Here is a 25832-nt window from a genome sequence, read left to right as displayed (position 1 = left end):
TCAGTTGTATATCATAGTGATCAGAGATCCACATAACTTGCAAAGTGATCACCCCATTAAATCTAGTACCTCTCTTCCCCCTTACATGTTTATTACAACATTATTAACCATCTTCCGCACGCTACACTCTACATTTCCATGTCTGTTCTGCAACTATCCATTTGTACCTCTTAATCCCTTTGCCTTCTCTCCACCAGCCCACCTCTTATCTAGTATCCCTCTAAATATTTTCTGTATCTATGAGTTTATTTCCACTTTTGTTGTTGTTGTTGATTTTGTTCTTTAGATTCCACATGTGTGCGAAATCAGGCGATATTTTTCCTTCTCTATTCGACGCATTTCATTAAGCACAATACCCTCTAGGTCCATTAAGGTAATTTCTTTTTCCATCCCTTTTCTTTTAGTCTGTGTGTGTCTTTTAATCTGATGTTAGTCTCTTGTAGGCAGCATATGTAGGAGTCTTGTTTTCCTATCCATTCAGCCACTCTATCTTTTGGTTGGAGCACTTAATTCTTTTCCATTTGAGGTACTTATTGATAGGAATGTAGTTATTACCAGTCTTTCTTCCATTTTTGCTACATTTTTTTTTTTCTTTTTAAAGAAGTCTCTCTAATATTTCCTATAATACTGGCTTGGTGATGATAAAGTCCTTTAGCTTATTTTTGACTGGGAAGCTCTTTATCTGTCCTTCAACTCTAAATGAGAGCCTTACTGGATAAAGTATTCTTGGTTATAGATCCAGGGTTTTCATCAAATTAAATATTTTAGGCTAAGCCCTTCTGTCCTGCACAGTTTATTTTGAGAAATCAGCTGTCAGTCTTACAGGTGCTGCCTTGTAGGTAACTAACTGCTTTTCTCTTGCTGGTTTTAAGATTCTCTCTTTATAGTTAACCTTTGGTATTTTAATTATGATGTGTCTTGGTGTGGACCTCTTTGGGTTCCTGGTTTTGAGGACTCTGTGAGCTTCCTGGGATTTTATGTCTATTTCTTTCACCAGGTTAGGGTGATTTCTATCATGATTTCTTCAAATAACTCTTCAGCATCTCGTTTTCCTTAAGGTACCCCTATGACAGGATATTTTTTACATTTAATAGTGTCCCTTAGGGTCCTTAAATTATTATTACAGTCTTGGCTTCTTTATTTTTGCCATTCTTCTTGAGTGTCCTTGGCGTTCCCATCCTTTATATAGGTCATTTGATCTTCTCTATTCATTTGTTTATTCTATTTAATACACTTCTCATCTCAGATAATGAGTTCTTCATTTTAGACTCTTTTATAATTTCCATTTCCATTTTTTATGTTTTTTATATTTTTGTTAAAGATCTCACTAAATTCATCTACACTTCCTCTAAGTTCATTGAAGATCTTTATAACTAGTGTTTTGAACTCTGCATCTGTTAGATTGCTTGACACCATTATTTCTGAATTTCTATTCTGTTCTCTCATATGATTTTTGCTTCTTTGTCTTCCAATTTTGGCTGCCTTTCTGTGTCCATTTCTATGTACTAAGAAAAGCTCTTAAGTCTCCCGGTCATATTAGTATAGCTTTGTGTAGTAGATGTCCAGTGGCACAGACCTGAGAGGGGTTCAGCTGCAGGCCAAATTTAGTCCCAGCCTGTGCCCCTCTGGGGCCACCTGTTAAAATTCACCAAGCAATCCAGAGATGCTGTGCTTATAGTTTCCTCAAAGGCCACACCAGAAACTGAGGCCAGCTACCACCAGTGTGAGTCCAGGAGCTGCTTAGCAAGGGGCACCTGACTAAGCGAGGACACACCTGGATGTGGCTTGAGTGGGGCCGCAAGTTGGGGGAGGTGGAGTTTTAGGAAATCCTCTGGGCGGAGCAACCTCTGTTATCCAGTTTGATGACGTCTCAGGTATGGCAATGCTGCCTCCGCACCCTGGGAAGGGGGAGGCCTCAACAGAGGAAAATCGAATACCGCCAGCACTTCTGTACAGAGTGAGTCTCACCTTGGCCCTCACTCTGACAACTCAGTGTCTCCCTGTAAGTCCCTGGTACCCCCTGAACAGCTGCCATAGCCTCTGTCCCACTCAGCCATTCGGGTCTGGGCAGCTTCACGTCCTTGCTCCATCCTACCTTCTGCCATTGCCGAGTGATTTCTTATATTTCTCCCTAGTTGTATGGCTTGTTCATCTGGATCCTGGGTGATTTTTCCTTGCTGTTTGCTCCTTGTTTCTATCACAACTTTGATTTGGTCACCAGAAAGGTGAACAGAGCCTCTATCACTTATGCCATTTTTTTCTGCCCCGAAAAAAATCAATTTTTGTTTTAGGGTTGAAATACTGATATTTTGTTGTTTTCTTACAGCATTCATAATAAATAATATCCTAATATCAGTGAACTGCCTTTTATGCAAAGTTGATAAATTGAGTAGATTATGGACATTAATTTACTAATTCATATTTGTTATATTGTTTTAGAACCTGCCATCCTCCACCTACTACTTAATAAAGTGACAATTAATGTCTGGCCTTCCCCAGTGGTCTATTTTATGTGTGTGTGTATCTGCAATCTAACAAATGTAAGAAGTGAAAGCAATTTGAAAATCTATATACATGTGTTATTTCTTTGATCTTTCTTTTTAAACTTCCTTTGTGGCCCCATTTTACCCAATACGTTACCTTCGAAAGTAAACCTGGGGTCAGCTTGCATAAAACTTTCAAAACGACCACTAACAGTGTTGACTTGCAGTTTGCTAATCTCTTCATAAAAATAGATTATGAATTTGTTGGTAAAAACGTAAAATAAAGAGTTCAATAATCACACTATTACTATTTACTTTAGAAAGCATTTTACAGTTTATTTTAGTAAATTAGTTCTCTAAATGATTAAAATCACTTCAAATTTCTTAAATACATACAAAGTAGGGAACAGGACAGCTTCAGAAAGTGTGTTTACAGTGCAAAAGAAAACTGAGATACCATAATATTGATCTTTCACAAGTACAGAATCTGCTAATCAGTTGCAAAGATATGATTGTGTAAATTTGTATGTGTGTGTGTGTGTGTGAGTGTGTGTGATTCTATTGATTACACCTCCTTTAATTCTGATCCTCAAATATCATGTGTTACCACTCTTTTTTAAAATGTGACTAACAATATAATGGCATAAAAAATAATTCTGGAAATACCATAGCTCTGTATCTTCCTTTGTGTTAGGTACTTAAGTTGTATATTAATACATAATACATGATTAAATGTAGCAGATTTTTTATGAAGATAATAATTCATTACTCTCTGAATCAATTCTTTTTGTTAAGCTCATGATAATACAACTCTTAATCTACAGAGAAAGGAAGTCTTTCCTCTGCCCAACTTTGATTATTTTTAAATAAACAATTCTAATATTCTTTAATATGCAAGTTTCTTTCTGTGGTCACAATGCAAATGACTAACATGATGTAACAGACACAAAGTTCTATAATATTCAGGATGTACTGTTAATATTTAAGCTCCTGGTATTTTGTCTACAATTACATTTTTTCACAAGTAGTTATCTCTTATGTTAATTCAATAATGGAGATTTTGCTGAGTTACAAATGAAGTCTGCCTATAATGTTCACTTAAACAGCTTACCAAATTGTTGAAATAAAACACAATATTTGAGGATCAGAATTAAAGAACGTGTAATCCATAGAATCAGACACACACACACACACACACACACACAAATTTACACAATCATATCTTTGCAACTGATTAGCAGATTCTGTACTAGTGAAAGATCAACATTATGGTATCTGTTTTCTTTTGCACTGTAACACATTCCCTTTATCTGAAAATTCTATAATTTTAAGAATTCCACAGATCCGTATAGCTTTGCTTATTAAAATAATCTATTTTTCACAGGGTTGATGTTCTTGAGTATAGGATTCATTGTCGTCTTTTCATTGTTTTGCCTGAAATACCTGAAGATGAATCAAATTTACTGTTTAGTGATTACACTACAAATTGTTAGCTTTGATGATAAAATAATTCTGACATATCTCATTACAATGTAATGCAATATAATGCAAGATACTATAACACAATGATTAATATAATATAATAAAATAATATAATAATTATAATCTTTTCCACAGGGTTTATGTAGTACCTGTCTGGTGCCAACACAGCTATGGGCAGCAGGAAAAAGAATTAAGAACAAGAGTTTTGAAACAATATAGACTATTTGGTCTGATATTTTGCTTACCATCTTTGCAGATTTAAATAATTTCCCTAGCTTTTCTGAACTTCAGTTTTTTCACATATAAAATGGAACTAATACCTACACCATAGTGTGCGTGTGCATGTGCGTGTGTGTGTGTGTGTGTGTGTGTGTGTGTGTACATGTTTGAAGTGTAAAGAAAAAATGCAAACAAAGTTCTTATTCATAGCTTGCAAGCCCTCCATAGAGAGTAGCTAATATTAGTCACAAGAGTTTGGAAAATGTTTAGATGTAGACTCCACATTCAGTTATTTCCACAGAAGAGAAAGGCATTTAAATAGACAATAAGTGTAACAGTAAAAATGCAAAATATTGAAGTAGCATAGGAAAGGGAGGAGATTTAGAAATGCTTCACTGAGGAGATGCTGCTTAACCAAATTTTAAGGAAGGAAAAGGAGTTTCATAGAGAGATTAAAAAAAAAGCAAAACAGATTACTTTATATCTATGAAATGTGGTAAATAGACAAGGAGCGATGATGTGGCATAGAATGGGGTAATAGCAGCCATCATAAAGCTCAGAATTATGGGAGGTAAAGTGTGAGAGAGTCAGATGTATTCCATTAAGGGAAATATAATGGCTCCTTTTTATCTTCAGGGACAAATGATCTTTCCTTATAACTCTTCTCAGAAAATTTAACATAGTTTTAAAGGCTCATTATTTATCCAACCATCATTTATTGAACCAGATACTAAGTGTGAATTTTTTTTTTAAATGTATATAACATAATAAACAATTTTCTGTTCTTAAGTCTAATGGGAGAAAAGTGTACATAAAAAAAGCACACTGCATCAGTGTTTAATAGAGCTACGTACAAGATGCTATGGGGTTGAATTCCATACCTGTTTATGACAGAGTCCTTGTTACAGGAGTAACCCACCCACTACATGACAAACTATAAAATCCTAATATAGCATTTTTTTAAAATGACAATCTGAAGCCATCAGAAAGAAAAAAATGCCAAGAATTCAATTGTCAGTATTCCAGAGAAAAGGAAAAATTTTTGTGGCAAGTTGAATTTTTTTGTAGAATTTTCCTATCAGAGAATTTTATTTACTGCAAGAGACAGAAAGACTGTAGAGGAAGTTAACAGCCTAAAGTTTGTGGTAGAGGAAGTTAACAGCCTAAAGTTCGTGGCATCTCATTGAGCTGAAGAGAAAAATATTGGATTTAAGGCTACCAAGGAGGTCAAGACTTAGGTAAATATCCTGAATACAATGCTACATATATGAGAAGAAATTAAAAATGAACTTGGCCCAAAGTAGATATTTGGAAGCTTCAAAGCTAAGCAGAGAATTCAGCAGTCTCCCAATGTTGGGAGAAAAATGAGAATACCAGTGTGCAAAGAAAGTGGGCCCCTGGTAAAGTCCTCAAGTTTTCAGGTGAGAGATTTTATTTATTCCTAATCTTAAGTATTGATACTTAATTTTTATCCTTTTCAACTGCTGTTACTATGCTGATGATTTCCAAAGTACTAGCTGTAATTTCAAACAATTTTGTTAAATCCATTGGTATAGTTGCAGTTAAAATTGGCTGCCTCCCTCTGGTATACATTATCTTGTGAAGTGTACTCAGTTCAACTACGAGTACATTCTCTTTTCTTCACCCTCATAGGTTCTTTTTCCTGAATTTCTTATTTCAGTTAATGTAAAATATTCTTATTTGTCCAAGAACCCAATAAATATAAATGTGATTTCTGATTCCTTTTTCTCACTCTCCAGAAGAAATTTTGCCTTAGACCCTGTAAATTAATGTCTAAAACATCTCCAAGGAACAATTTTCACTCTAATTTAACTTGTCTTTATCCAGTTGATATCACCTCAGTTGACATTATTTCAGTGGGCTACCTTGCTTACTGCCCCTCTTCCTCTCCAGTCTCCACAGTAATTATCATTGCATTTAATTTCTTTTGTGGTTGATCATTGCCCACATGTATGGTCATTTACAATCTGGCCTCATTTCCTACAACTTCTCATGGGAACTGTGATCTGAGACACTCAATGCACTAGACATCTTTGCTCATGCTCCTCCCTCTGCCTAGAATATCCTTTTCCATATCTGACACAATGCTGATCACCCTTGAAGGCCCAATGCAAATATCATCTCTTCTATAAAGTCTTAACAATCTCATTCTTTCCACTCAAAGATTAATATATTTCTTTCTCTATGACTTCAGTCATAGCACCAGATTAATACTTACATTGTATTATAGTCAATTGCTTATAAACCTGTCTCCTCTTTTATATGATATGCTCTATTAGATTGAGCTCATATTAATTGCTTTGTTTCTTCACAATTTAGCATAGAACTCTGGGATATAATAAGTAGTTGATTGAATGAGATTTTCCCCAAGGATATTTTTTGCCTGAACACCCCCCAAGTATGGAAGAAATGGCCTTTTAAAGTGAATATTTTATTCTTGTATCCTTTATATAGCAAAAAGTTTATGGGAAAAGAATAGCATTCAAAAAAGCATACCAAAAAGTTATAGTTCTTATAGGAAACCTCCTTAAGTGCTATACAAATAAAAGTAAAAAGCAGTCGGATTGAAATATAAAATCATGATGATGCCACTTTGAAATTGAATTTATCTTCTGATCTTGCGTGATGTATTACACACCTAGATTTATTTAGATTGTTATCACCTGGTTGAATTTAAGCAAAATACATAGCTCAGAATTAAATAATTTGTACCAATCTCTGTAATTTCAGCAAGAATATACATTAAATAAATAATTTTTCTTCATCAATAATTTCCATTTCTAGTTTATCACATTTACTAAGTCATGTATAAGAATAAGAAAAAAGTATAAGTTGCTGCCATGACTGCCATAATTCAACATTCAGCATGTAAAACATCCAAAAAAATAGTGTGCTATTTTTATTTGTGAATAACACAAATAATTTTGGCAAACATGTTAGTTTATAACATGTAACTTTCCCCAGGTTTTCTCTGCCTTCTGCAAAATTAAAATAAAATAAAAAGTAAATGAAGTTTAATTTAAAAAAATAGAAAAAATCTGAAAGAAAACACTTCCTGTTATGGGAAAATATTATGTGCTTTAAAAAATCATTTATATAGGAAGCAATTACAGTATATTTTTTATATATTTTTTTACTCTTTTCCAAGAATTTTCTACATGAAAACTAAATTTATGAAAAGACAAATTTACACGTAACAATAGAAAATGTTGCTTTCTTTGTCTAAAATCATAAGCAGGGCATTTTGTGGCCAGATATTTAATGTTAATTAATTATCTTCTAAAACTTTATTGTCGAATAAGATCTCTCTCCAGAATTCATGAATCACCATTCTCATATCTAAAGCATCTTTTCCAATAAGAAAAACTTCTCAATGAGAGACAATCACCATTAATAATATAATGTGTTTTTAAGACATCTATGGATATCTACTGACAGCAAAGAATAAAGACATCATTGTAATTTTTAATTTCCTCTAATAATTTGGTATTAATTTATAGTACAAGTGAGGGTTTAGTTTTCCCACCGGTATCAACTTTCTATTTAATGAAGTCAAACTAAAAGATAGTCAATTAATTCATAATTATATTTTCCGTGTCCAACTCAAAATCTATTTATGTAATTTCCCTAGCTGTTCTATTGTTCTTGGCATAATCAAATATTCTCCAACCAAGTATATTATTGAGAGTTAAACAAAATAGACGGAGAGAGAGACATATTTTAAATTGCTTTCACAAATCTCCCAATTATTTTTCTGAAAATCCATAGAGATATCAGCTTGGTATATTATTTTTGTTGTTTAAAACAGTTCTAAAACAGTGAATTTCCTTGGAAATTACTCTGAGCAGTCAGAGACATCATAAAAAAACTGATCACATGATTGATAAAATTGATGCTCTTCAAACAACTATAGTATTACCATTTATTCTAATAATCTAAAATCTTACAGAACGGGGAACATAAAAATATTACCACAGAAGTGGGGGAATAATATATAGGTTAAAACTCTCAACAAATTACTTTCTTTTCAAAAAGAAAATAACACGTTTCTTATCATGTTACCTAATTAAATAATGTAAACCAATAGATAAGAAGACAAGAAGACCAAAAACCGTTATGTTAAAATTAAATATTTTTGTGTCGCATAATAAAAAATTTGAGGTTTTTTGTTTGTTTGTTTTGTTTTGTGTTTAGAAAATGACATTGTTCATAAAAGGGAGAGAAAACACTAGACATGAAACCCTCTGAAAAATTTTCTAATTAAGCCCTAAGTTTAAATTCCTATTATATAAATCTAAGAGACATTTCAGTAACTGTAGTTTCTCTTTTGTGAAATAGTCTGAGAAAGATGAAAGATGAAATGCTAGTATAAAATGTGCTACAATGTACCTGAAAGCCAGGTTAAAAAAATCTTTAAAAAGACAAAATTGTTATCCAAATTTTTAGGGAAAATAAGAAAGTTAAGGGAGAATATCTTCTTTTATTTCTTTCAGAGGTCTATTTCTTTGTATTTTTCTTTAACCCGGTTTAATATAATGAGTAGAGTTTTTGCTTTCATTTTACTCTCAAACTATTTCTGCAGTGCTTAATTTGTTCGAATCCTTAGTACAATAATTTAAAACAACATGACCTAAATATTTTTCCACTTTGCCAACAAGGACTATAAAAACCATTTGTTTGAGGCATACAAGAAAAAATAAAATTAAATAAGACTCCAAATACTTAAATAGTTCATATCTAAAGCTCTGCAGCCATATTTTCATGCTACTGCATAAAAAAAAGTACTCTTCCATACTTGTGATTTGTCATTTGTAATTTAGGAAAAAAAAGTTATTTTTGTGCCTTTGAATATAAAATTTAAAAAAATAATAGAAAAGAACAAAACATTAGTGATTTATTTTCATAATCCCATCTTCAGGGAGGTTGTACACTTTTTACTATAAATATATAAATTTACATAAATACTGAATTATTAAATTTTAGCAGTAATTTACAATATTTTTTGTAGTTTACCTTTAAAACACTAGAATGTTTTGGTAAGTCGTGCGACTGAGGAATTATAAATGTCAAAACACCAAGCACTATTATTTGCTAATGCCAAGTAGCAATTATTATACATATCTATGAAAATATATCTAAACTAAAAATTTGAAGAGGAAATTCACAAAGAGGAAATTTTAGTCACTAATACACTCATGAAACGATTTTTAACATTGCAAGGAATCAGAGAATTGCTATTTAAAGTGTGAGTGAGATACTGATTTCTTCAATGAAATCAGCAAACAATTAAAATATGATAATATCAAGTGTTGACAAGGAAGTCAGTATATGTAGTTCTCATTAGCTAGAGGAGCACTTACAAGACTATTGGCAATATATTAAAATTTTGCATGTACACTCTATGACTCAGCAATTCTACTTCAAATTCTTAGAAATAAGGCTAGGAGAAATAAGGCTAGGAGAAATTCTTAGAAATAAGGCTAGGAGAAATAAAATATTTCTATTTTAACCCATGAAGATATCTTCCTATAATAAAAAATGAAGACATTACAATGACATTCACCACAACATTGTTTATAATACAAAAAAAAAAAGGCAAATAAACATAAATTAATATGACTAGGTTAAGACAATAAGTTGGAATTATGTGCATTATTTTGCTAGGAGAAGGCTAAATTTATTTATTTATGTATGTATGTATGTATGTATGTATGTATGTATGTATGTATGTATTTATTTATTTATTTTTATAGTGACATTGATTAACAAATTCCAATAACTATCAAGTGTACAATTCAATAGTAAGTTATATATATATATATATTGCATTGTGTGTTCACCGCCGGTAGTTAGATTTCTTTCTGTCATCACATATTTGACCCCTTTTATCCCATCTACCTTCTCTCTCCCTCTCCCCTCTGATAACCACTTCTCTACTGCTAAATTTAGAAAGAATGTATTTCTGTAACTTTTCTTCTTTCCTCCTAAATAGTGTATGTATTTTTCATGAATGCATACATGGGTATTTCTGTGTGCGTGTGTGTGTGTGTGTGTGTAAATAGAAAACAATTCTTGGAGATGAAAAACAATTAGTAATTGATAAGAAGAAACAGATTTGTGATATTAAAAGCAATATTTGTAGTGATTTCATTCTTATGTATAATAGTTTAATACTTTTTCTATGAAAATTGTTTATGTTATTTATATAATTAAAAATGTCATTTAAAGTCAACTTAAAATAAATACAATAATAGCTTTTAGAAAAGAAATATAATCCCAGGCTTAATGTTCTTTATTTAGTTACTATTTAGCTTTGTGTCCACATTGGAATATTAACAGTTTTCAGCTCTAGATCATCTTTGACAAAATTATAGTTTTTACCTATCTCTGGAAACACATAATATCTCTCACTGTTTGAGAGATATTATCTTCGAGTGCTTGTATCACACTGCTTTAACTATAGGTGTTATAAAATTTTCTAAGCCATTTTAATTATGCATAATTCTTAAGTTCTTTTTGTTGGCTATGATAACTTCTAGAGAATTTTGACATACTTGAAAATTAGTTCTATCCTTATAGTCTTTCTACAAGCTTAAAAGGAAAGAAACTGTTAGGCCAATTCCAGCCATATATACAGAAATTTATTAAGCAAACATTAACAAGTAGACATTAAAATAGTTCATACCACTTATTCTGTAAGTTCAACCAAACTCCAGCTCTCTGACTTTTTGATTCTTTTACTACACCTTGAATGAAAGTTTCACATAAGAAAGACATGTTAATATTGCAGAGATAAAATTCTATTTCCTCTTAGTTGATAACATAAATTAGAAATTTTCGAACCCAATGGCTGGACACAAAACCATTTAATGATTAAGTTTTATAAAAATTTTATGCTTTGATTACCTAAAGATGAGTAATTCCTAATTATTTTAGTCAATTTACATATCTTGAATACTATTACTGAGAACTCATTACTAATATTCATTATGGTGTTTAACAAGCCATTAATTTCGCCAAGAGAAACATATTTCCAAGATTCATTATGCTGTTCAGAAAAAGGCTTAGTATTAATTGAAATATGGATAACAGTGCTTTTAGCAATTACTCCAAAGTTTAGATTTTCTAAGTTTAATTATAACTAAACACCCTTGGAATTCAAATTCCTGATTAGAGAAACTGACTAAGACTAAATGTAACATAATTTATCTAGCACATTAGCGGTGTCTTAAGTGTTTTAAGTTTTGTCAAAATAATAAATGTACTCAGTTTTACCAAATATACATATTAGGTATTAACTTATTAGGTAAAATTTATTGATATGATTGTGGAGGTCTTGGAATTCATCATTGTGCCATGGTGTTCTGACTGAGAACCAGTGGATCACAAGATATATATTAAGCTCTATTACTTTTTGCTTAAAAATATTTTGTTAATTTTATAGGTAACCTACTTTCTTATCAACTCCTTTGATTACTATATTAAAGGTTTTTGGTTATAAAAATATAACCCACCTCAAACTGATTTAAGAGTTCACATACATTTCAAGCAACACTCTGACAGATGATCAGAATTGTCTGACACAATTTGAGCTTTCTATAGCAAGAAAGTCAAACCTATTCCGGTGTTCTCTCCTCCATGAGACAAACCATTATATAGACTTAAACAGTGTGAAAAGAAAAAAAAGAGTTCACACATATACATACACACACCCAGTTGGGGAAAATGAGGGGATCCAGGATTGGCTTAATTCTGGCTACATTTTAATTGCTCCATTGGTCTCCAGGCCTCTGTTCTCTCTATGAATTAGTTTATCCTTAGACTGGCATCCATTTTATAGAAAAATGACTGTAATAATTTTTCTACTATATCATCCCAATTAGAGAGAATATATATGTCAGAACTGTGAACAGAGTTCTAGAGTACTCTTTGACTGGACCAACTTACTCACATTCTCATTACTGAAGCAAATGCTGTGATTAGAGGATGGATTGTGATAATTGGTGTAGTCAAGGATTCAGCTTACTTTTCTAGACTGGAGCTTGGTTAACCTCCCTAGAATAGCACACAGAAACTAAGGACAATAATAAAGAGCAGGGAGTGGCTCCACAGTGTAGTGGTTGTACATTTGCTTTACACACAGAAGGTCCTGGGTTTGTACCCCAGGTGGAGCCACGGACCATTTCCCAGGTGCGCCAGGCCCAGGTGCCCTGGGTGCATGCCGCGAGCATGTGGGAGACACTCCGCCTTCAGAGATCCAGTCCTTAAGGGGAAATGGCAACATTCATGGGTCAGGGGTGAAGTGGGGCAGGAGAAGTTTAAAGAGGAGGAAAAGTAACTAGTAAGAGCAACCACCAACAATGAGTGCTTAGGAAGAAACAAACATATCACAGCAATTATTAACCTTCTACTGTCATCTTATGAGACTATCATGGTAAATCCTCTAATTTTAAGTAGCTTGAAGACAGAAGGAAATAAGTAATAATTAATTATCACATATTAAATAATTTGCTCATCTTCCTTCACACTAAACATGAGTTTCATAGAAAAAAATCAGTTTCTAGGTATTAATTTAATATACAACTATCATCAAAGAGTCATATAAAGAGGTCTTCAAAATTCTTTTTTTGGTCATTCTAATGCCAAACTGCTAATAACTTTATAATATTCTTAAGTATATAGGCATTATTTAAAATGCCATAATCATCACAGAAATAATAAAGAGAAAGCACTGCATACTTTTCCCCCATAATGTATTTTTTTCCATATTAAGATAATTTAGGAAAGAGAATTTAGTTATACTGGTCTCTGAATTTCTACTACTTCCAATACGTTTTATCTTTTTTTCAAATAAAATTTTTATTTTTCAATTATAGTTGGCACACAATATTATATTAGTTTCAGGTGTACAACATAGTGATTAGACATCTATATAACTCATGAAGTGAGCAACCAATAAATCTAGTACCTATCTAACACCATACGTAGTTAATATAATATTATTGACTATATTCCCTGTGCTATACTTTATATCTCCATGACTATTTTGTAACTATTAATCTGTACTTTTTAATCCCTTCTCCCTTTTTCACCATTTCCCAGTCTCAGGCAACCCTCAAAATGTTCTCTGTATTTATGAGTTTGTTTCTTTTTCTTTTTTTTCCTTTATTTTGTTCTTTAGATTCCATATGTCTGTGAAATTATATGGCACTTGTCTTTCTCTGACTTACTTCACTCAGCACTATACCTTCTAGGTCCATCAGGAAATATCTTTTTCTATCCCTTTACTATCAGTCTGTATGTCTTTTAATTTTAAGTGAGTCTTGTAGGCAACATATGTAAAGTCTTGTTTTCTTATCCATTCAACCACCCTATTTTTGGATTAGAACATTTGGTTATTTTTCATTTGAAATACTTGTTGATAGATATGTAGTTATTGCTATCCTTTATTCCTATTTTAAACATATTTTTTTCTTCTTAAAGAAACCTCTTCAACATTTCCTGTAATACTGGCTTGGTGGTGATGAACTCCTTCAGCTTTTTCTTGTCTGAGAAATTCTTTATTTGTCCTTAGCTAGGTAGAGTAATCTTGGTTGTAGGACCTTACTTTTCAACACTTTGAATATTTTGTGCCAAGCCCTTATGGTCTGAAAACTTTCTGTTAAGAAATTGGCTGGCAGTCTTATAGGAGCTCCCTTGTAGATAACTAATTGCTTTTCTCTTGCTGCTTTTAAGATTCTCTCTTTCTCTGTAAACCTTAGCATTTCAATTATGATGTGTCTTGATGTGGGCCTCTTTGGGTTCATCTTGTGTGTGACTGTGCTTCCTGGGCTTGTATGCCTGTTTGCTTCATCAGGTTAGGAAAATTTTTTGTCATTATTTCTTCAAATAAACTTTGAATTCCTTGCTCTCATTCTTCTCCTGGTACCCCTGTGATGTGAATGTTGATACACTTGATGTTGTCACAGAGACCCCATAAACTAGCCTCAACTTTTTGGATTTTTTTCTTTTTGATATTCTGATTGGGCATTTTCTGCTACCTTATCTTTTAAATTGCTAATTCAGTCCTCTGCTTCATCTAATCTGCTCTTGATTCCTGTTAATATATTTCTTATTTCAATTATTGTATTCTTTATTTCTGACTGGTTCTTTTTATGTTTTCCATCCCCTTGTTAAAGTTTTTATGAGTTCCTCTACTCTTCCTCTAAGTTCATTAAGCATCCTTATAATCAGTGTTTTGAAATCTGCAGCTGATAAATTGATTATTTCCAAATTGCTGAGTTCTTTTTCTAGAGCTTTGGTCTTTTCTTTCATGTGGAATGTGTTTCTTTGTCTCCCTATTTTGGCTGTCTTCCATTTCTATGTTTTAGTTAGGGCTCATAAGTCTCCCAGTCTTAGTAGAGTGCCTTTATGTAGTAGGTGTCTTGTGGGACCAACTGGCATGGTCTTCCTTGGTCACCTGAGCAAGGTGCTCCAGTTATGTCCCTCGTTTGGGTCGTGTGTGCCCTCCTGTTGTAGTTGAGCATTGGTTGTTGTTTGCATATCAGTGGGAGGGATTGACCCTTGGGCTGATTGGTTGTGAGGACCAGTGGGTGAGGGTGCTGACCCTACGAAGCAGGATTTACTTTAGCAGGGCTCTGGTGCCTGCCCAGTTTGCCCTTTAGGTTTGTCCTCCAGATGCAGCCCTGGGTGGTGCTCCAGCTCTGGTGCTGGTCAAAGCAGGCCACTGGGTGTGCCACCCCAAGGGCCTCCTGGAAGGGGCCCAGCTGTAGGCCAAGTTCAGCTGCAGCCTGTGCACTTCCAGGGCCGCTTGGTAAGAGTCACCAAACAATCTGCAAATAGCTGCCACCTGTGCTGGGCTTATAGGCACCTCAAGAGGTCAAGGTAGAAACTGAGGCTGGTTGCCGCTAGTGTGGGCCTTAGGGCTGTTCAGCAAGAAGTTCAGGGCATGCCATGGCCAGATTCTGCTTCTTTGGCTTTTGTGAGCCTTTGAGAGATTTTAGAGAAGTCTGCAGCAAGAGTGAAGACAGGACATTTGTATGGAAAATCCACTGGAGGCAGATTGGGTGGGCCTACAAGTTGGGAGAGGCGGAGTATAGGGGAATCAGCTGGGTAGAGCAACCTGGGTTATCCTAGTTGATGGAGATGTGACTATGTCAGCTATGGGTATCCATATGCTGAGAGGGAAGAGGGCTCAATAAAGGAACAATGGATACTGACAGCACCTCTGTCTGAGAGAAAACTGCCCCTACAATCTTGCCCTGAAGACCAACAACTAAGCACCTCCACGTACTCCTCGACTAGCAGCTGTCTCAGAGCAGAAGTTCAGAGCAAGTGAGTCCATCAGTGGTAAATCCATGTGCAAGCCCTTTAAGAGAAATGTTGTTAACTCCTGCAGCCCTCTGTCTCACTCAGACACAATCTTTACTAGTTTTCACAGCCAGAGGTTGTGGGGACTTCTCTTCCTGGCATTGGAACCCTGGGCTTGGGAGCTCAGTGTGGGGCTGGGACCCCTATCTCCTGGAGGTGGGGGAGTTCTGCAGCTAAGATAACACTCCCAAACAACCACCACACACAGTGTGGGACTGGACCGTTTCATGTCTTCTCCCCTCCTACCAGTCTTGAGGTGACCTCTTATGTATGTCCCCAATTGTAGGATATCTGTTCAGCCAGACTTCAGGTGTCTCCCAGTAATGATTGTTCTGCAGTTTCATTATAATTTTGGTATAGTCATGAGAGAAGGCATGTACAGCATTTACTTTCTATTCTATCTTGACTAGTTTCATCTTTATAAAAACTTGAGTGAGGGAATAGCATTTGGTCATTTGTGTTCTTTGACCTGGTCATACACTTTTACTTCCATTATAAAATTAATTCTAGTCAAGAAGTCTCATTTTTTCCAATTTGTTTAAATAGAATACATTTGTAACGTGACCATTTATTTGATTTAAATAATTCCTGCCCAGCTAGGCATACACTCTTATGTTGAGCTCCCCTTGCTTCTAGTAATGAAGAAAAGAAGAAAAGCTAATAATAATAGGTGCAGTCACATTTAATTACTAGAATTAATGTAAAGACTTTGTAATTACTTTCTATAAAGCTTTTTTTTTTTTTTTTAATTCAATAAAAGCAACCCAGAAAAGCAGCTAATTTCAGAAATCCTGTGGCTGCTTACGAAGGGTTTAAGCAACAGATGATAGTCAGGATCATTGGCTCTCTGAAAAACCAAGGGTGCCTGCTAGTTGTAGGTTCCAGTTACATTATTGGGAACTTTCAATTTAACTTGATACTTAAAATGGCCAGTGGGAGTTTTTCAATAAACTCAATCAATGTTGAAAGCAAAGTGCTGTAAAAAGCATAAGTAAACATTGATTTTAGATTTTAGGTCCATTCAGAAACTATTCTTGGGGAGGTCTTTACCACCTTGTTCATCTACAGTAAGAAATGACTGCTATGGTAACACATAAAACTGCACATAATAATTTTCACATCAGCTTTGTATCTATATTCTTGAATGATTCCTTTCTTTTTTCAAATTATGTAGCATTTTTTTAGTAATCATTCTAGGATGAAGAACCTTTTTAGGCTTTGAGGCCTTGTGCAGCATGGATACCTAATTTTCGATATGGCTGTAATTTTCGTCAATGGGATAGACAACAACTCTTATATTTCGAGCACTTCCATTAGTGTCACTTCTGAATCCATCATTATTCAACTTATCTTTATTGAAATATGTTTTACTGATCGGGACATAAATGGACTGTGAATTGTAGCCCCAGATGGCTTAGAAACATTCTTTATACTGAGCAAATTTTTAATGACTAAAAAAATTGACAGAAATACTATGAGGAGAAATTATGTATAATTTCAATGAGTAAGGGAATAAACAAAAACAAAAACAAGAACAACGAAATCCTGTTCCCCAACAAAAATTTTGTTACATCCACCTGAAGGATTAAAATGAGTTTAGTCATTTCAAATAAAAAGAATAAGACTTTCCCATTCTCCCTGTTTCAGAGGACTTTCTGGTTGATTATTGGGCTGGCAGGATATGATAGACTGTGTGCTTTCAGAAGTGATTCACTGTAGAGAATGTCAGTGTGTGTAACTGAGCCAGAGTTCCTGAGGGAAACCAGGAACCTGTAGAGAAACCTGGCATAAATGTCAAGTCTAGAGGGACAGAGCTAGAGAGTAGACAAAAGGAAACATTCTACTCGGGAACCAGATTGCAGCTAAGGCAAGTTGTGAAGAAGTGAAGAGAGACAGGGCTGAGTGTTATGGAGAGATATTTAGCTGTAGCATACTCATAGCAATTGCTCAGAAAATTGTTGAACTGATTGAAATATTACTAAAACCTATTTCCAAATTTAAATTTATGTACTTATAAATAGTCATTTTTAAATTTATTATAAGTAAACTGCAGAATTGTTTGATATGAGTTGAAATCTCTTCTTTTTAATTTCTATTGATCTAAAGGCTTTTAGAGTCATCTTTTTGGTTTTCTATTTCAGAAGGCTGTGTCTATGTTTTCCTGTCTATCATTTACCTCCCCAGATCTTGCTGAACCTCATTTCAAAGAAATGAGGGGTAATTTCCTCATTTCTATTTTTTTTGTTTTATCTTTTTAATCATTTTGTTAATTTAATGATATCTCCTTGACCATTCCTCCCTTTTTTGACTTTTTAAATTATCTTTTTCTCTTTGCCATTACTCCAATGGGACAGTATTTAATTATTAAAATTACACATTTTAGTTTTAAAATTTTCAAATTTATTTTGTGTTCTCTGAATTTTTTTTGCATTAAAATTTTCTTGTTAATGTTTTATGGCCTCAATAACTTATTAAATAATTCTGAGGATACAAATTTGATATATCTACAAATTTCTCCAGTTTTCTCCTTGATATCTGAAGTATTATTTTCTCTAAGATCCAGTGACATTGGCTTTCTGTTAATATTTAAGAACAAAGGGTTAGTTTAGATCACAGTTTATTCTATTTAGATTAATTTCTCAATATGTATTCCTTGCCTTTCAATCTGTCAGAAATACTTTAATATTGTTTGCATGTTGATCAATATATGTAGGTGTCTTGGGTTTTTTCTGTCACTACTCAATAAGGCTTTGTTTCTCAAAAGCCCTGTTTCCTTAATCATAAGGTTGACTGACAGTTGAACATAGATATTTACATAATGCTAAGGTTTCATCATTATTTATTATGTTGATCATCCCTCATGCTACTCATGGATGGTAGCTCCTAATGACTCTATCAAAGATTTTTACGGTGTTTTGTTGATGATAACCACAAATCAAGGTTTACCTAGAATATACAGGAAAATGTAAACAATAATTTTTTTTGGTCATGTTAAATTGACCTTTCAGAATTTTATAGTATTAACATAATTAACAGAAAAATGTGTCTTTCAACAATATCCTCTCTAAAAGTCTTTAGGCCGTAAACACTGCATTCCTAGATTATGAACTTTTCCAATTTTGTCTGCATTCATGATTTTTGCACCCATCACAGAAGTGACAATAAGCAAGAATGTCTGTCCTTTGCTGTCTGGCAGAACTCAAGGCCACCCCAGGAGATGTTGGAAGTTGCCACATTGATTAGAAGGCTGATTAGTATCATGGAGCAAGAGTCTTAAATGCTTTCAGAAGAGATAGTTGTGGTTACTTGACTTAGTTTCTTATACTATTTCTCAAAACAAAATACCACAAAACTGGATAGCTTAAGCAATAGAAATCTATTATCTCAGAGTTCTGGAAGGTAGTATTGTTTTATTCTAAGGACTGTGAGGGAGAAATTGCTCCATGCCTGCCTCCTAGTTCCTGGTGGTTTGCTGGCAATCTTTGGTGTTCCTTGGCTGGCGGCAGCATAATTCAAATTTCACATAACATTTTCTCTGTGTTTCTGTCTCTATGTTCAACTTAACCCTTTTCAGGAGAACACAGACATATTGGATTGGTGCCCACCCTAATGACTCCATCTTAACTTGGTTATCTTCAAAGCCTCTATTTCCAAATAAGATCACAGGTACTGGGGGTTAGGATATAAACATCTTTTTTTTTTTTTTTTTTTTTTTGGTGGAAAGAGAATGACATAATTCAATGCAGAACACTATCCATGAAAGACAGCCTGATATCTGGTGTGGGTCTTGCACAGAAGGTAGAGTAACTGCCCCTGGTGTCTCCGATGGGCTAAACATGGAGTAAAAGATGCCTACTGCTACTCCTACTGCTCTTGGCTGCTATGGATGGGAGGAAGTAGCAGCATGGTTGGAATTAAATGGGAAAGAGGCATTTAAGCCCAAACATGTGGCTCAAGCCCAAGGACTGGCAAAGGGCTGATGGAGGACATGAGCTCTGAACTAAGTCTATGTCTGACATGAGTGCAAGTTAACCAAAATCATAGCATTAATATCATTCTAGCATCTTTATGTTGTTATTACATGAGAGAATCCAATTTTCTCATTTCATTGGTGGTATGAAAGTATATTTTGATTTTAATTGTCTGTTTTTACTTCTTATTGCTTATTTTCACAGGAATTTCTATGGTGACAAACACCAGCTGATCGAGAAGGAAAGAGCAATGTAATGACATCCTTTCATTAAGAAATTAAAAACTGAAAAACACTTCCATACCAACATGTTGATATGATGTATAGCTGAGTGACACATAAGTATGAAATAATTTTCTGTTTACTTTGTATTGAAATCTGTGATATTAAGCAGAAATTTTATTTAAATATTGAATCAAGTAATCACAAGAACTGAAAAGAAAAATTTCATTTATAAAAAATAGTAAATAAAGTGGTCATTTTTTTTTTCAATGTTTATGACAGCCTTCTAAGAATTGTCCGTAGGAACACATAACTTGATACTCTGCTCTCTAATTTAGGGGTACTTTGAAAAAGAAAAGCAGTTCAGTAGAAATTAGTAATGTCAATGATGTAAAATTTTTCTTATTGAAAGAAATTGAAATTGAAAAGTATTTTAAAACTATCTCTGACTCAAAGTACAAATTAAAATATATTTTAAAAAGTTACTCTCAAAAGATAGGTTTTTCACTGGAAAGAAGATAGTTGAGATAATTTTTCCATCTCAAAGTATGTGAAATTTCAATTTCTAAGGAGGCTACATGTACAACAATGTAGTTGTCTACTATTAGTAGGTTTGAGGAAAAAATGTTTTTTTTTTTTCTTTTAATAAAGACTTATTATTTCACTAAAAGAGTCATAGTTTGGCTAAATTCAGATTTTAATTCAGTGGTAATTCAGCTTTTAATATTTGGAATATATCACAGTCTAGAGGAAAGAGAAGATGAGTAAAAACATCTACAGCATTTTTTTTGTTTTAATCTTACAACTTCATGAGACAATTATATTATGAAACAAGTCTGGTTCTCAGCATTTTATAACTGAATACTAATTTTATCAGTATATCTAGGGCTATTCTTGGGCTAGGATAATCATACAAATAATAATAGATTAGCTTAAAAATCAGAAGTAATTTCAAAACTGCTTGGACACATTCAAATATTTAACCATGATCTCAGTTTATATCTTAACTTGATATTTTTATGGTTTCCTGCATGCCACAGAATTGTTTAATATTTTTATCTTGGCATGTAGCATACAGTGATTTTATTCCAAACGTGTTTCAATACCTACCTGCTATTACTCTTCTCCATGCCTGCTATATTCCAGAATTTTTTCCAGCTTTACCTTTTCCTGCTTTAATGTGTTAGCTACATTATACCTTCCAACTGGAGTGTTATTTGTTTCTAGAGCTGTTCCAATCTTTTCATATTCAGCTAATGTTATCTCCTTCATAAAAGCTTCTCCTACTCTACCTCTGCTTCCAAATGCAAAATAAAGAATTATCTCTTTTCTATATCTTTTTACTTAGTTTCTTGTTTTCATGGATTTTATTTCCTCTACGATTGCACACTTCAAAGATGGCAAATAAGACATCTGGACATACTTATTATTGCATTCTCTGTAGTTTTATTCAAAATGTCTTCCACTTAGTATTTTCTCAATAAAATAATTTTATTAAATATTCTGAAATTTAATAAAAAAGAAAAATTGGTTAATCATTTTGCAAATTTATTAAAAGACCTGACTGAAGCAATTTGGAGAATTTTAATTAGTAGCATTAATAAAATCTGGTAGTTTAATCCTCTACACCAAAAATAAATATTTGACAAGCATATATAAACATTTATCTTGCGTGTTGGGTTTTCTAGTCTCTAAATAAGAGTCAATGTATGGCTTAATGCTTGGCCCATAAGTAAGCACTCAATAAATGTTGCTTGATGGATGCTAGTGTCAAATTTTGACCTTTGGCTCTACTTTCCTCCCTCCTCAGACTTCAGACATGACTTAGCCTTCTGTTGACATTACATAGAAGAAGTGACAATTAATTAGGTCACAGTTTATCTTACATTGGCTTTATTTTAGTCTCTTAATGAGATTTAAGAAGCACTCATGTGTAATCATTCTCACATTTAAGAACCATCTGTTAGAATGTAGGTCACTTCCACAGATGGGCAATCTCATTAATTTATGTTGAATCTTTCCAGCTTCAATATCAGATTGAAATTTTTCTACTAGTTTCCAAACTTTGGAGAAACACCTCATTTGGGGTCTTTAGCCATCATCTATGATCTGGAGAAAGAACCAAATGTACCGTGATTTACATAATTTTCTTACAATGAGAATAATTCACATCCTATGCAGTACAAGTCAAATTGATTCCACAGTTACACAGCCTATTGCTACTGCCCCTGGTGTGCCAGTATGTCATTTAGAAAGGTGGTAATTTGAGTCTTAATTAATACTGACTCAAATGATGATTCATGACAACTGCATTTTTTCAGAAATGATACATGATGAATCCTATTGTATTCTTATATCCTTATTCAATCCTAAACATTGGCAGTAACAAAGTTTGAACCTGCATCGGAGTATGTCCACAATTATCTGTAAAGAACAATATTTGGTCTGTACCTTTTCATATGCTTTGGCTTTCTACACTAGTTGAACAGTAATGTTATTAAAAACAGTCTTAAATTGTGTATTTTGTAATAATAGTACTGAACACTTGTACATCTGACCAAAGTAAACTTGAACATTTGAAATTTTTAGAGAAAGGCAGAATAACCCCAATATCAGAACATGACATTATAAAATATATTTCTCTCATAAAATCAGAAAATTACTGTCATACAAGTTAATAACTCATATTGAAGTGAAGTGGAGAGAGATCACTAAATGTTAGAATTAAAAGAACCATAGAGACTTTCTCAATCACTTCACTTTTCATTAAGGAACTACATACAGAAGTCTATTGTGAACTATATATAATCAACAGCTAATTATGGAAAATAAGGACTAAAATCAGGTGTCTAGTCCATCAGAACTGTGTGTGCATGAGCATGTGCATGTGTATGTGTAAAAGACTTTTTTGAGCCGTTTTAGGTTCACAGCACAGTTTAATGGAAGCTACAAAGATTTCCCATGAGGTCCCTGCTTCCACATATGTATAACCTCCTCCATTATCAACATCTATCAGAGCGATACATTTGTTACAATTAATGAACCTACACTGACAGATCGTAGTCACCCGGAGTCCACAGTTTACACTGGGTTACAAAATAGGTGTTGTACATTCTGTGGATTTGGATAAATATATAATGACATGTATACTCCATTATAGTATTACACTGAACATATTCACTGCCCTAAGTATTCTCTGTGCTCAACCTATTCATCCCTCCCTTTCCTCTAAACCCTGGAGACCACACATATTTCACTGTCTCCATAATTTTTCTTTTTCCAGAATTACATGCAGTTGGAATCATACAGTACGCAGCTTTTGAGACTGACTTCTTTCCGTAAGTAGTATGCATTTAATATTTATATCTCAAATCTTTTAGGTGTTGAATAGGTTTTACTGTTTGGATGTAACATGACTTATTTATCCATTTTCCTATTGAAGAACAGCTTGGTTTCTTCCACGTTTCAGCAATTATGAATAAAGCTGCTGAACATCTATATGCAAGTTTTTGTGTAGACATAAGTTTTTAACTCATTTGGGAAAATGACAAGGAGAGTGACTGCTGGATTGTATGGAAGAATATGTTTTGCTTTGTAAGAAAACACCAAACTGTCTTCCAAGGTGTGTGTACCATTTTGTATTTCCACCATAAGTAAATGAGAATCATTTTTCATAAGATATCTACATTAGCATTTGGTGTTATCAATGTTCTGGACTTTGGCCACTCTAATAGGTATATACTGTATCTCACTGTTGTTTTAGTTTGTATTTCTATGATGACATATGATGTGGAATATCTTTTCATGTGCTTATTTGCCATATGTATATCTTCTTTAGTGAGATGTCTGTTAAGATTTTGACCCATTTTTGTCAGATTATTTATTTTCTTACTGTTGTATTTTTTTTAATAGTTTGCATAACAGCACTATATTAGATATGTTTTTTGCAAGTATTTTCTCCTAATGTGGCTAGTCTTTTCTTTTTTATTGACAGAACAGAACTTTTTTCACAGAACAGAACTTTTTACTTTTAATAAAATTCTGCTTATCAAGTATATTTTTTACAGATTATGACTCTAATGTTGTATCTAAAGGCATTACTATATCCAAGGCCATATAAATTTTCTCCTATGCTATCTTCTAGGAGTTTTATAGTTTTGCACTTTACATTTAGATCTATGGGGCATTTGAATTAATGTTTGTGAAGCATGTGAGGACTATGTCTAGATTTATTTAATTATTTATTTTACATGCGAATGTTTATTTTTTCAAGCAACATTTGTTGAAAAGATTACCTTTTCTCCATTGTGTTGTCTTTGCTCCTTTGTCATGGGTAAGTTGACTGTATTTATGTGGGTCTGTTTCTCAGTTCTCTGTTCTGTTCCTTTGATCTATTTGTCTATTCTTTCACCAATACAAAACTGTCTTAATTACTGTAACTTTATAATAACTCTTGACATCGGGTAGTGTCAGTCCAACTTTGTTCTTCTCTTTTAATATTGTAAAGGCTATTTTGTTTCTTTTGCATCTCCATATAAAAGTTAGAGTCAATTTGTTGATACCCATAAAATAACTTGCTGGGATTTTGATTGGGATCATCTTGAATTTATAGATTAAGTAAGAAAGAACTGACATCTTGACAATATTGAGTCTCTCTAAAAATATCTCTTTATTTATTTAGTTCGTTGCTTTCTTTCATCAGTTTTTCTCATATAAATCTGGTTCATATTTTGTGAGTACAAAATTATATACCTAGGTATTTCATTTATGAGATGTGAATGTAAATAGTATTGTGTTTTTAATTTCAAATTCCACTTGTTCATTGCTAGTATAGATGAAAATGATTGAGTTTTGTGTATAAATTTTGAATCCTATAACTTTGCAATAATTACTTTAGTTCCAGAAGTTTTGTGTCAATACCTTAGGATTTTCTGCATAAGTAACATGTCATCCATGAAAAAAGACAAGTTTTTTTTTTTTGTCTTAATATATTCCTATTTTTTCCTTTCCTTGTCTTATTATATTAACTTGAACTTTCAGTACAATGTTGAAAAGCAGTGTCAAAAGGGAATATACTTGTCTTTGTTCCTGATCTTAGTCGAAAACTTTCAAGTTTCTCACTATTAAATATATGTTAGCTTTAGCGGTTTTTTTGTTTGTTTTTTTTGTTTTTGTTTTTGTTTTGTTTTTGCAGATATATTCTTTATCAGTTGAAAAAATTTCCTTCTACTTTGAGTTTACTGAAAGTTTCTATAATGAATGAATGTTGAATTTTGTCAAGTGCTTTTTTTGACATCTACTTAAATGATCATGTGATTTTTTTTTTTAAGCACGTTGATGTGCTGAATTACAGTAACTGATTTTTACATGTTAGATCAACATCACATACCTGTGATAAATCCCACTTGGTTGTAGTGAATAATTCTTTTTATACAATGTTGGAATCAATTTTCTAATATTTTGTTTATAGTGCTCCTTGATTACTTTTTTAATATCTATGGGTGCTACTTTCTTTTCTGATATTAGTAATTGGTATCCTCTCTTCTTTTATGAATATATGTTTTCCCCAAACTATTACATTATTTTTTTCATCAAGTTATTGCCATAATTTATTATAGACATCAGTCCTATCAAGATTATCTTAAAGCAGTTTCATTTAAATTTTGCAACTTAATATTGATTATACATATTTTCTTAAGTTTTGTATGGTTTAGAGGCTAGGCTTCCTCAAATATGTACAGTAGGCCTAGAGAGAGAGAAAGATAGAGAGAGAGAGAGAGACAGAGACAGAGACAGAGACAGAGACAGAGAGACAGAGAGAGAGAGAATAAGGAGGGGGAGGAGAAGGGGGAAGAAGAGGAAGAGGAAGTAGGAAGAAAGACAAAAAGATAAAAAAGAAAGAAAATGGAAGAACTAGAAAGTTCACATTTGTGTTATACAGTAATCCACTTTCCTGGTTTCTTCATGATCAAGGGGTTTCCTCAGATGCAGAATTTTTAGTGCTAAACTAGGAAAGTGTATGAAAACCAGGATGGATGTTCACTTACTTGTACACAGTTTTGATG

At 33.2% G+C, this 25832-nt stretch overlaps 1 non-coding gene across 1 annotated transcript; it reads left to right on the top strand.

Moving 5' to 3' along the window:
• Positions 1–11751: 11751 nt before the first annotated feature.
• On the top strand, positions 11752–11875 carry LOC111737406. The gene has a single exon (XR_002779431.1). It is a non-coding gene; the product is annotated as a small nucleolar RNA SNORA28 (small nucleolar RNA).
• The last annotated feature ends 13957 nt before the right edge of the window (positions 11876–25832 follow it).

Source organism: Pteropus vampyrus, unplaced genomic scaffold (genome assembly GCF_000151845.1).
Source record: "Pteropus vampyrus isolate Shadow unplaced genomic scaffold, Pvam_2.0 Scaffold26, whole genome shotgun sequence".
Classification (NCBI taxonomy): domain Eukaryota; kingdom Metazoa; phylum Chordata; class Mammalia; order Chiroptera; family Pteropodidae; genus Pteropus; species Pteropus vampyrus.
Note: the sequence above shows the minus strand (reverse complement) of the source record. Positions and strands in the feature narration are given on the sequence as shown.